This window comes from Brachyistius frenatus, unplaced genomic scaffold (genome assembly GCF_029030835.1).
Source record: "Brachyistius frenatus isolate BFR_SWC_R1_liver_20210118 unplaced genomic scaffold, ASM2903083v1 Contig_12, whole genome shotgun sequence".
In the NCBI taxonomy this organism is placed as follows: domain Eukaryota; kingdom Metazoa; phylum Chordata; class Actinopteri; family Embiotocidae; genus Brachyistius; species Brachyistius frenatus.
The window spans coordinates 3490198-3503672 of NW_027210611.1; positions in this window are offsets into that span (position 1 = coordinate 3490198).

Genomic DNA, 13475 nt, shown 5'->3' on the forward strand with positions numbered 1-13475 from the left:
TGAGCATCTTAAATTCTGAATAAAGAAAGTGACATGCAGTTTTGTAATTTCACCGTTTAAACTTTTTGAAACTACCTCACCTCTTTCAATTTCACCTTTCCAAGCGCCACCACATGCAAACTTCTTCCTCTTCTGAAACTTCATAGATACAAAAATTGTTCCCATACTTACACACATCTCTGAGTGGAGCTAGATTAGGACAAAAAAAAAAAAAAAAAAAAAGAAAAAAAAAAAAAAGCCCTGATGCCTCAGACTAAAGAGATCCAAAAGTCAGAGTGCAGCACAAAGACAACACAGGTCGCAGCGTGCGTACATGTTGCCTACAAAAGCCTCCAAGCTCAAGTCCAAGCTCACACTGCTCCAAGACATGCTTTGCTCCACCTCCTTTAAACTCCTTTTTAAGTTGAAGGGTGTGGACTATGACTATAGAGTCCACATCATTCACACAAGTTTGCCTCTTGCAAACCACACCCAGTGAGTGAGTGAGTGAGTGAGAGAGAGGGAGAGAGAGAGAGAGAGAGAGAGAGAGCAGAAAGCAGAAAGGGAAACACTGAAGTTTTCCTTAAATAACAACAGAGGAGGAGTGAGGAAACTTATGGTTTCAGGGTCACCAGAGCCTTGAAATAACCAGTTTCTGTTCTGAAAAGAAAATAATGACGCAAAGCAGTGGTCATTTCAGGATGTTTGTTATTTGGCGGAAGCCCTGTACTTTTTAAGATGGCGGTAGGCGTACGGTGGGCGCCGACATTAAACACCCGATTACCTAGATAAAAGGGATTAGTTTTGTGAGTGTGTTTGTGTGTGCTCATGCCTCCACACGCTCCGGCTGCACGGCGTCTACTCTCGCAAACACGTGCATACGTTCATGAGTGTTTGAGTAGGCACCACGGCTGCAGCCTATAGTTTAGGCTGCCTGTGCTTCTTGCTGATGGCAAACAGCTGCCATCTCTTTCCTGTCTGAGTGGGTATACAATCCATGGTATGATGTAGTAATCATACAGTATACCTACATCTGTTTGGCGTTAACCAAACACGTGTGATCCCAGAGCAATTCTTCTGCCTCTCCGTTTATTTGATCTCACTTTATTATAACATAAGGCCTTGTGGTGGCTGCTTTCATCCAAGTTTTTTTTTTTTTTTTTTTTTTAACAGTGCTGTGAATGCAAAGCGTGCATTGGCGGCAATCAAGCTCCTATTCCAGTGTCCCGGCCACGTTCTACCTTTTTAGACTGATTTTTATAACCCGGTCAGTTTCATGGATTAACGTGTCAAAACCTACAAGTCAGTGTACTTTAAATATTCCATGGTCTCAAGAGGTACGACGTATTTTCCTTTGTATGGATAAGGCTGGTAGCATTCCATGTTTTTGTAATTGTCAATAAGTCCCATGAAAAGACCATTACTAGAAATCCATTAATCTGTCTTGTAATACTTTCCTACTTCTCTTCCCTCTCTTTGGCAGCCCGGAGCTCATTTGTTCCTACTGTAATGTAAATTTTGAATATGAGTTGCATGATGATTGGGTTACAAATATTTACTTTTACGTAAAGGAATATATATAATTGCCTAGAACAGCTGCGCATTGTGGTTTTTAACAAATATTACTCTCAAATTTTCATTCATGGATTGGCAGTTATGGTGATATTTGTAATGTATATGACATCAGAATAGTGAATGTGGGATCCCTTCAAAATAAACCATAGTTCCCATAATACTTGTTTTGAAGAAACACTTCACCACATGTGTCTTTATAAAAAAAAATTGGATAACAATGGAGCTCAATGACTAGCAGAAAAGGCTAGATCAGGATTTTGGTGTACACAAACGGCACTTGTTAGTAGGATCAGTTCATTTGTGGTTTTGGTCTTTTTGTGGAACTGTAGAATAGCGCTAGACCTTATTTTTTTACAATCAGCTGTTTAAAAACTCTGGGAATGGAAAAATCGGGATATTTTAATGGAGAGATTAATTCCTTAGGGTTGGATGAACCATCAGACAAGAGGAAATATTGCTGATTTGTGTTTAATAACAGCATGGGTTCTTGTTCTTTTAAGTTCCGTGGTAATAAGTTACCTTTTGAAAATTTAAATAATATACTATGTAACTGGAACAGTTAAAAAAAAAGAAAAAAACAAAACATTTAGAGCTACTTCGAAACATGGAAGTACAAGCTTGTCATTCTCAACATGTGTTTGTATTTTATTTTCATCAAGTAATTTTGTTTTTATGAGATTTATGTTGGTTTTTTTTAAAAAGAAAAATGTTACCTTGTCCTCCGGACTCTGCATCTTTGTGTGGTTTGGATTTTGTTGCCTTATTTTTTACATGGCTGTAGGTTAGTGCTATTATGGTTCCTTCCTTTCGTATGCTGTCAGCGAAACTAAACTAAATTTCACATTGAAGTTCAGCCTTGAAAATGCTTCTATTGTCTTTTTTTAAACATTATTTCAATGAATGTCATTGCAAAAATCCCCAAAATTATCTCAAAGACAGATGTGAATAAGGTGTGAAAACAAAGAACTCTTTTCCACAACTTTTTGAAATTCCCCTTCCAGGGAGTTCCTCTGACTTCTGTTATCCAAAGAATTATGTCAATGTTCATTTATTGTAGTCGTTCATAAAAATGACCATTGAAACCAGAGCTAGTGTTTGGAAAGTAGCCAAGCTGGGAAATGTTTCTGCATTTGTTCTATTCACGGCCAAATATTATGTTGCTAGGGAACAACCAGCTCAAGCCAACCAAGTTATCAAATTAACAGCTCGGTGAGCGGCAGCAACGTATATATCAAATCTCATCCTTTCCCTTTCACAGACTCGAAACAGAAACGCAATGAAATGGTCGGAGGCAAGATCCAAAAGCTGCTATTTGTAGTTTAGCTGACCACCATCGCTGATACCAAAGCTGCACAAGCTCCAGTAAATGGTGTTTATTGGTCTAGTTGGTGTAATTTACTGTGACTAAATAGATGCTGAAATATAGACAAAGCATTTCCAAGGAGCCATATAAAGTGCTATCTCACAAAGGAGGGGTCGAGAAACAAACTATAAAAAGTCTTGTTTGGTCTGGCAGTTTGCCCAGATGGCAAATGAAAATAAAGGCAGCCTATGTATATCAGTGACAAAAGAGAGCTAGAGAGACGCCAGACAGTTAATCCCACCAGGAACACTTTCACCTGTGCCGCAGACAAAAGCGAGCACTGGGAGAAATGTGTGAGTGTGAGAGCAGGATCTTTTATTTCCTTTGGTGTGTCCATTTAACATTTCCTTGATGTTTTGCAGGGCTGCACATCTTCACCTCGGAGTAATGTAGTAGGTTTTTAAGACAATTTCAAACAGTATATACTTTGTGTGTGTGTTCCTGTTTCCCTGTGTATGTATGAATGAGTCATCCCAGAGTGACCCCACCCTATGTGGGCGGTTGATTTGGCGGGCTGGGAGTATTTGGCCTCTGTCAGTCTGCCTGTCCCAGAAAGAACTTCTCCCATAACTGGGCTCTTTGTTCCAAATGTCACTCCTCAAAGGAAGAGAAGGGATCCCGCCGCCGCCGCCACTTATGCTCTTTCCTCCTGTCTTTGTGCTGCCTGACCAACATAATATTACCATCTGCCAATGGCTGGTAACATTCATATCGTAAAGCTTGAACTAATAGCTTTTTTTTTTTTTTTTACCTGCTTCATTTTGAATAAAGAGGCCCTAGGCCTGGTGTTTGAGATCTTATTAATCTTTACAGAGTTCACAATCACGAGAACAAATCAATTATTAGTGTTTGGGGGGGAAAAAAAATTGATTGGCTCGTGACTCCAGAGGAGAGAGGAGTGAAAGCATTGGAGGTTCCCTGTTTCCTCTTATCTTGTTGTTGTTGTTGTTGTTGTTGTTTGTTTTGTCCTGTAAGAGTATCCTTTTAGCCATTACTTCCTGGTGCACATAATCAACTAAAATTGGACTTTTGTGGCAACGTTTGAAGTTGCTTTAAAACTCATTTTGGTTTGGTTACATTTTGCTCCACTTGTGAAGAATCAGATTGTTTACTACAATACTCGCGGTGTCAAATGGCCATTTTAATGTTGTTTTATACTAGATTAGAAGGCATTGCATAACCTTCACCGATACGCTGCATTATATTCACACTTTCTATTTTATTTTGTGTCCGTTACCATGTGACAACAGTGTTTTATTTTACTGGCCCTGCTCTTGCAAACTGGATTCGCGGGAGGATGTTTTCATGACTTAAATTAAAGTTGAGCTATAAAACATTTGAGGGTTATCACGCACATGTTAAGCCTTTCATTTTTTCTGCCTTCTCTAACAAACTCTCAGGCGACTTTTGTTTTTGTTTTTCATTTGGAGACAGCTGGTTGCAACAGTAACTTCGCACCCTTGCATCGAGAGACTGGTGAGCTCATTTAATGATCACGTTCTTTCATTCAAAATCAATATTTGATTTTATACCGTAATAATAGTAGCTCAGTTTTATAGAGCACTTTACCTTGCTCTTAATAAAAACAAGTACGATTTATATTATTTGTAAGTTTGACGGTAAGTGATGAGAAAAGCTACAACACAAATGGGCACAAGTAAAGTAATAAAAGTCGTGTTCAGCTTTCTTTTCTTTTCTTTCTTTTTTTTTTTTTTTTTTAAAACATCCTTTCTTCATTGCCTGGTTGCTCTTGATCCTCACAGTTGTCCATGGCAGCAAGGCAAGGGTGGTATATTGTTGGGCTGCCCCTAAACAACTATGATTCAAATCATCAGTTAAGAAGCACCTTAACATTTATTAATTTGCTTTTTGTAAGTCAAATCACTGCCTTTGTTTTTGGTTTACCACCTTGGACACTGTTTGCAGTCTTTTTTTTTCTCCTACTGGCCCACTTGGCCATTACGGCAGAGTTTTACTGGCACGTCAGATTTTGGTGATTTATTATACATAATACCTACAGGTGTTAAGTTCCCTTTGGTTGTCCATAATATATGGTGATAACATTTTAGAGAGTGGGGATGACCTTGATAATAAACTCTTTGTGTCAATAACTAAGTCAATGCTAAAAAATCTCAGTGTTTTGCCACAGATCGAGATTTACCTGTGGTGGGTGGCACAGTGTGTGATCGATGTTCATGCAAACATGTTCCTAAATTCCCCATGTGGATGGTAGTGCTCGCTAGGCACCGGCCACAAAGAAGCATCCAGTTATCAGTGCAGTTCAACTTAGGTGTGTGATCAAAAATGTGTTAGTTTGAAACGAGTGAAATATGGCATTGTAATCTTTAGCGGTGGATTTTTCAAGCAGAACTGCTATTTGAGAACTATTTCTTTTCTTTTTTTTGTATATATTTGCCAATATACTTCACAAATATATTTGTCCTCATGTTGTGTGATGCCTTTTAATTAAGATTTAACAGTAAATACAGAAATTGATGTCCGCATCAGGCTACTGACGGTGTACTGTCAAATTGAGAAGTGAAGGAGGCAGGTGTTAACCTTTGATTGTCTGGAAAACTTTGACTTTAAATCTGAGAACCGGACAGTGCGAATATTAGGGATGGGTCAATATTATCCCCTGATTTCATAGTATCACTATTGTGGGAGCCGAATTTATTATATATTGTCAATTCTACAATTGCGGTGTGATTTTAAGCTTTATACATTTTTTTGTTTACTTTGTAAAGTTACTTAAAAGTTAAGTCTCTTAGAAACATTTTGTTTTTCTTGTAATTCACAACAATTGGCATATCAATTGTAAAATCTCAATACTTAAGTTTAGTTTGGAGCAGTTTTAATAATACTGTCTTAAGTTTGTTCCATGTCTGGATCATACTGCAAAATAACTTATTGTTATTTAGTGATCTTATGAGCATGTCCTGTTATTTATATTAATAGCACATCTGAACAGCTAATTAATGTATTGCAGATTAAGGCTAATCACATCTTCGAGCTTTATTTATTAATTTGCTTCTGTGGCAGGTGCAGTTATGCTCCATAGAGGCCTTGTGTTGTGAAATATCCCCGTTTCAGCACGGCACCATCTGTTTTCTGACAAAGAAACAGTTTTCAATGTTACAATTTGCCAAATAAACTCCTGCACAGTAAGAAAATAAAAAGAGAAACATTCTCAGACGCACAACAAGCTGCTGTGGGAGTAGGGTGGCTCCGGTTCATTTTGTTCCCAGTTATGAATCTGTGCTGCTCATGGTCTAACGTCCTCCTCTTTGAAGTTCCATCTGGGTAGAGAGGGTAAAGACCAGAGTCGCTGGCTAGTGGGGAGATCAAGTAAGTGTGCGGCCATGTGGGCCTCTTAATTTCCCTTTAATGGCTGCCATTAGGTTTCAGTCCTGAGTGCCCTGCCAGCAGCTATCCTGCTATTTTAAAAGAAACATTTACCATAGCAGCAACCGGTTCCAAATGTAAAACATTTTTTTTTTCAATATATTCGCTGTTTTCTCCCAATTGTCACCCCTGCATCCATCTGTGCGTCACGCAGACTAATTGTCAAGCTTGTTTTTTTTTTTTTTTTTTGGTCTGGTTTTATAGCCCTGTAGGGTGTCAGTACCTCCACACCCGCTACGGATACTGAAACAATATGTATTTGAGAAATCCTCAAAGGACCCTATAAACAACACTGCTGGAAGCATAGAAAAGTCAATAAATCATTCAGATCAGGCCTGCACACTGATATTCTGGCAGCATGTTAAAAAAAAAAGAACAGGACTGTTTTATTTGATCTGTGTTCTAGTGCCAGGGAATATTAAGCTTTCCCACTATTTAATGCCAAGTGATTTGGAAAGTCAGAAAGGTCAAATGTAAAATCCACTTGAAGGCAACCTGGCAATATGGAAACACTTAAAAAGTGTGCTCTATTAGTCCAACACTGTGTACAACCACTGAGTGGAGACGACTAGCGTCTCACTGATCAGGTTTTAGGGAGGCAAATTATCTTTGTCACCTGGAATGGATTAGGTTTTACAACAAATATTCAACATCATGGCAGAGGACTGAATGAATGTAAACAATCTGGAGAAAAATAATTTATATTAACCAGTAAACCATAAAACAAGAAGGGTCAAGTTTCTAGTTGTGTTTTTGGGCGCTATTGTCTTGACAGCTGGTTGGAAATACAGACTTCTTCTGATTGCTGAGAAAACATGTTTTCCAAAGATGAAAATAAATGGTAATAATATAAAATATGAACAAAACTAAATTACAGTGCAGTTGTGTTGGCATATACAGTGGTGGGTTTAGAAAGAGGTGATTCTGATCTACCAACTTGTTTTGCACCAGCATGTTTTCATTAAGGTTGAGCAGATCGATATATTATTATTGTTTGCTGAGATTGAAAACGAGGAACGGGTGTCGAGTTTGACATTTTGGACACGATTGATCTTTTTTTTTTCACCACCAACAGGTGAAGTGTTGCATGACTGTAATTTTCATATCCATTAAAAGTGATGTCCTGCATTATTATTAGCAGAAAGGAGTGTATATGCTATAGATACTCCTTTTTTTTTTTTTTTACCTTCTATCGTGTGAAGTTTTATGCCCTATTTAGTGCATAAATAGAAATTTAGAGACTTAAATGGTGCACAGTGAATACATATCGCAGGATATGGAGTACTTTTGGATACAGCCCTTTCTAGTGATTAATAGCTTATTCTTTGTGTAAACAGTTTGTCATGTATAAATTACAAGTAGGAACATTCAGTGCCCAGTCTATGTTGCTCCCTCAGGCTGTCATATTTGAATTGCAGGGTATGCTTACTTTTATGGTCTTAATAAACAAAAATCAGCAGGAAAAAGCTGTAATCATTTAGTTTTGTGCATGATAATATTTAGCGCACTGTTTTGTATATCTCAAGAGTTTGTGAAAAGTATGATCCATCGTAGCCACAAAGTATTGAAGTGGAGACGTAATAGTAAATGGAGCTTTTATTTTTTCTAATGGAGGTTTGGAATTTAAAACAAAGCCAAGTGACAAAACAAGACAAGTTTAAACAATACGCTGATGACTCCCTGCTCTAATTGACCTCAGCCACGCCCGACACCTACTGAGACTAACCCTTTTCACTTTGTGCTCCAATACAAGGAATGTGGTGGAAAATGTAAACACCATGAGTCACATCGGGGTTCATGTCAAACTGAAAAGCATTCCGTGAACAAGCAAGGCATAACACAGGGCAGTGTTATGGGTCAGAGATGCACAAATTGGAACCATTTACCCATGACTTTTATTTATATTACGTTCATTGTAAGCCTTGTTACCCGTTGATGGATAAGTATCAGGTTACAGGTGTCCAGGTGACTAATTTTCCTAAAGATACAAGTCGTTAAACCCAACTAGAGCACATAAGGTCTGAATTAAGGCACTTGTCATTCTGTATTTTTTTTTTTTTTTTTTTTTTTTTTTTTTAAATACACCCAACACTGTGGTCTCTATACCATCCACAGGGAATATTGCCCTACATATTGTTTATCGTAGTTGACCTCACAACACATCTTATGGATAAAAACAAACCACCCTACTCCTTCCACATGGTATAGGGTGATCCTGTGTCAGCCATGGACAGAGGGATTTGTAATTGCTTCATGAAGTACCATGATGTATGACTTCCTTGTTTTGATTGATAACAAATGATGGATCACTCACTCATATTTTGGACAGTCTGCCCCTGTCCATGCTCTCCAGATGTACATTGCAGCCTTTGATTTTTAATACAGCCTAATTCATGGCTAAAGCACTTGGGAGACACCTTTGCCAGATCTGTCTTTTTAGCGCGTCGCAGCGCTCGCTGGAGAGTCCTCGATGTAAAAATTAGATTTCATAAATTAATCTTTTGTTTCCCTCACTTTTTCAGTTAGGATCCACCCTGTTCATTCTTGCCGGTAAAATGTTCTTTTTTTTGTGCAGCATCAGCCAGTTTGCGCCGTGCCATCACATGGGTGGATAGATGTGTAACCAGTGCCTTCTGTAATTTGTTGGCCATGTCCTGACAGCTGAATCTCTCTGGAGTTGAGTCCATCTTTTTCTGACAAGAACAAATTATAAAGCAGAATCTCTGTGTGAATTAAACTGATGCTCTCTCACTGGGTAGTAGTTATATATTACATAAATTAATTAGACCTAATTATTTAGTGGAAAAACTACTCATTTACTTGACAGAACAGATAGTAACTCAGAACCTCCGTGTAAATAAAACTGCCTCAGATGAGGACAGACTGTGGGTTGTTGGGAGGGGAAAATAATATACACAATAAACCACGTGAAATGGCGGGCTATAATGTATGATAATAAAAACTGCCACAGGAGAATAGTCAAAAGGGGTCATAAGCAATTTATCACGAGCCAACAAAAAATAAACTGGTTCAGCTGTGGAATGACGTTAGTGTACATGCTCTCAAACCATGTGAGCAACTTTCTTAGGATTGAATGCTGTTCCATCTTTGAATGCAGCATCCAGTTTTTTTTGCCATAATTGCAGCATGGGACAAAAAAAGAAAGTTGTATAGTCTTGATCCGCTCTATAATGTTTTAAGGATGTGAGGTTGCTGTGTTAGGTCCCCTGTTATGGCTTAAGTTGTGATTTGGCGCCATATAAATACAATTTTATCGCATTGGATTGAATCGATGCTCTCCAGTAGACGTTTTTGACTTGCAGCCATTTCACCTCTTCCCTCATCCCTCATGTTGCTGGTCTGCAGTTAAGGTTACAATTGTGTTTCACTCAGGTGATTAGCAACGTTAGCATGTTGTGCTTTATATCCATCTGTTTTTGGCAAATGAGCACGCTTTGTTGGTATTTACATCAGCATGTGGGGCATCGTGATCTAAACATTTTCTAACCTACCCTGAACGCAGCATTGTTTACCTGAAGTAAATCACCTTGTACTTCAGTCTTGGGGGATTTTAGTGTCCATGTGAACCCCTGTACTTCATAAACCAGAGTTCTTGAGTTCATTCTTTGAATTAACTATACAAGCAGATGGTTAAAATTGATTTACTGGCACCACACCACTGTATGTTAAGATATTTCTGATGGAAACCAACGTGTGTGCCAGTTCTGAAAGCATGCTAATGTAAAACATGGTTGGTAAAATCTGTTTTAGCTGAAACATTTTCACCTCCGCCAGAAATATGGAAAAAACATCATAAAACCCATGACAAAATGATAGGATGCAGAGTAAACAATTAAAACCCTTGATAGGTCTTACTGTACAAAGTTGTTGTCGTGAAAGTGTGCGTTTTGTCGGCCTTGTTTTGGTTCTTTAGGCGAGTTTCTGAGAATTGTAAACATACTGTCAGGACTTGGACGTAAAATCGCCACTGGAAAATCACTGGAGTTGCACCTGAATCCTTTGTGTGTGACTGCTGGGAATGCACACACACACACACACACACACACACACACACACACACACACACACACACACACACACACACACACACACACACACACACACACACACACACACACACACACACACACACACACACACACACACACACAGAGCAGGGCCAGTCGCGTGAGCCATGTGCTTGTGGATATCTGTTGGCATCTGGCTCTTATTTCCTTTCTCCATGTCACAGAAGCAAAGGCTTTAAGCATGAGTCACAGCCCTCAGACCTCCAGGGCATCCAGGCTCGCCTTTAAAGACACAATACATGATCAGTGAAAATGTCACTACCATTTTGCCAAATTACAGTTACACGAAGTCAGACATAATCTTCAAAAATGTCATTTTTTTAACACCAGTAGGGGCTTATTTATCCACGCCAGATGTTAACAGTTTACTACATTTAAGGTATTGAACTTACTACATGTCTTGTAGCTTCAGCCTCTCCTCTAGAGATTTACTTTTTACGATTACGGAACTTTTCAGTCAATGTTGAATGAATTGAAAGAGACAAAATTGCCATGACTTCTTTTTTTCCAGTGGGTCAAGATTGGGGATTTGTTTCTGCTCCACAGCAGCGATGAGCGTGCTGTTTCTTATTTTGTGGCTCATGGGATGGGATCTGCTCTGATTGCACAAGATGTTGGTGCACACAAGCACGGGAAAGTAAACACATACTGTACTGAAAATAAAACAAAAGCCCTGTCAAAAACATGCATGGTGTGTCTAAAACGGGACAGGGTCTAATTTTCAAGGGGGCAAATAGATGTGAGCACTTAAAAAGGAGGACATATGATACTCAAGCAACATACCATTTTGATTTTTACTCAGAATTTCTTAGGATTTCCCTGTTTACACTTATTTGTTATTATATTACAGATTGATTCCTCCACAAATATTGTTTTGATGCACATGCCAACAGAGCCATCTAGGGTTTCGGGTGCCTGTGATTAGCAGTGGAAGTGTGGGAACAGCACTGAGGCCAGAGGCCATGCTTTGTTCTCTTTCTGCTGTGCTCTCGTCCACTTGGGTCTGTAGGGTACATTTTGAGGAAGACGGTTATAACAATGATGCGCTGACTCATGCAGTGAGTTGCACAGGCAGGCCGGCAGTTTCCACAATGCATTTAAATCTGCGTCACGATACTTGAACACTGCGCCAGCTACACGGCAGATATCACGGAGAGACTCCAAAGGCTCAGGCGCTGGCAGGCGTGCAGGATGTTTCGGTCCTCTCTGTTGTACTGCTGCTGTGTCTGGTTTGGTCTCTGCTCTTATCTCATCTTGGGCTGGAGAGATGGAGGAAATACAGTCGGCCTCCACTTCCAGACCCGATAATTGCAAAAGCAAAATGACACAATGTCTGGCTGAAAAAGAAACACAGTCAATGGGGAATGTTGTGAGACATAAAGATATTTGATCCAAAAATAAAATTTGTTGTATCACTATAAAAAAAAAAAAAAAAAAAGACTCCCATAGAAGTAAAAGTCCTGCTTTCAAAATTTGATTTAAAGCAAAAAGGAAATCTCAACTGAATGAACAATGAAATTATCCTTCCAGTCAGATATAGCTTAATACTTTGATACGGACATCCATTATTGTTGGAAAATATGTATGAGTGTCACACTGTTGAAAAGATAATAAGGTAAAGTTAAGAAAATTAAAATAAACTACATACTCATGATCAGTTTTTGAGTTCTGAGTTTCAGAGTTCCAGAAAGAGTAAGACACAGGAAGTTGTGAATTACTGAGACACACAATACGCGGTACATTTCAGTCTTTACCCAGATTTGGTGGCAGTAACAGCAGCCTAGAATAATGCCAAATATTAAAGTTGTATCAGTCAAATTTATATGAATTACAAAAGTATTATTACTGGTTAACTATTCATGCATTATCAAGCATTGGAGTTTGTATTGTTTTGTGATGTTTATATAAGAGCTGATCATACAGTTATAAAAGCCCTTATCTGTAAAGTCACTAAAGCTTTTGAATAAATGTTGTGAAACACAAACACAAGTATGAAATTGAAACAGTCAAAAATGAACAAATATCTCAAAACTGTATTTATGTACAGTTGTTGATTAACTTTTAGAGCAATGCATCAACTATCAGCAACAAAGAAATGAACAACTAGGAAGTGGTTTTCCAAATCAATATGTATCCTGTTTCACTATAACTGCATGTTGTAATTTTCCAACACTGCAAAACCCACAGAAGTTTTTTTTAATCAAATTATGGATTTTTTTTTAAGATTATCTTTAATTGTCTGGAATAAATTTCACAATTTATGCAATGGACTTTCGCTTGCATTTTTATCGTGAATAAAGGTAGGAATTTCATAGTAGCTTTAATAAAATATTGGTTCATTTATGGGTAATATACAGCAAAACATAATCTCCCCTACACGCAAACGTCATAAATATGACATCACATCCTACTATCCTGCACTCTTACCTCTCGATCCCCTTCCTCTTACATAAATACATTAAAGTACTGAGTACGTAATAGGAATATATATATATATAAAGACATTATTGATGTGAGAACACGGGAGAAAGGAGTGTAATGTCAAAGTAGTACACGGGTTTTTGGTTTTCACGGCCGAGTGCATGATAGAACTGAAGTCGACTAAATCATGATTTAATCGCAAGATCTAAATACGCTCAGTTTTTTTTTTTTCCTCTCACACTGAGGGTCAGACGCAGCAGTGACCTGCTTCTGTCTGCGTCTGGTCTGCTCCAGTACAACTGCACTGTTGTCCAGTCTGCCAGCTGGTCGTGACTGTCGGCACGACCTCTACCCAGGATGGTGGCCAGATGGTGAGACTGAACACACACACACACACACACACACACACACACACACACACACACACACATACACACACAGTAAGATGCGTGAGTAGTACATCCTCCTTTGGAGAGCGAAGGACTCGTAGCTACCTCAGTCGACCCCTGGACATGCTGCTTTTATTTTACAGGCAGAGGAAGAGCTCAGAGGCAGAAATATGAACTGAAGTTACTGATATGTGTAACATCAGTAGACCGCTGTTGCAGATTAGAGACAAGTCAAAACAACGGCAACACACTCCC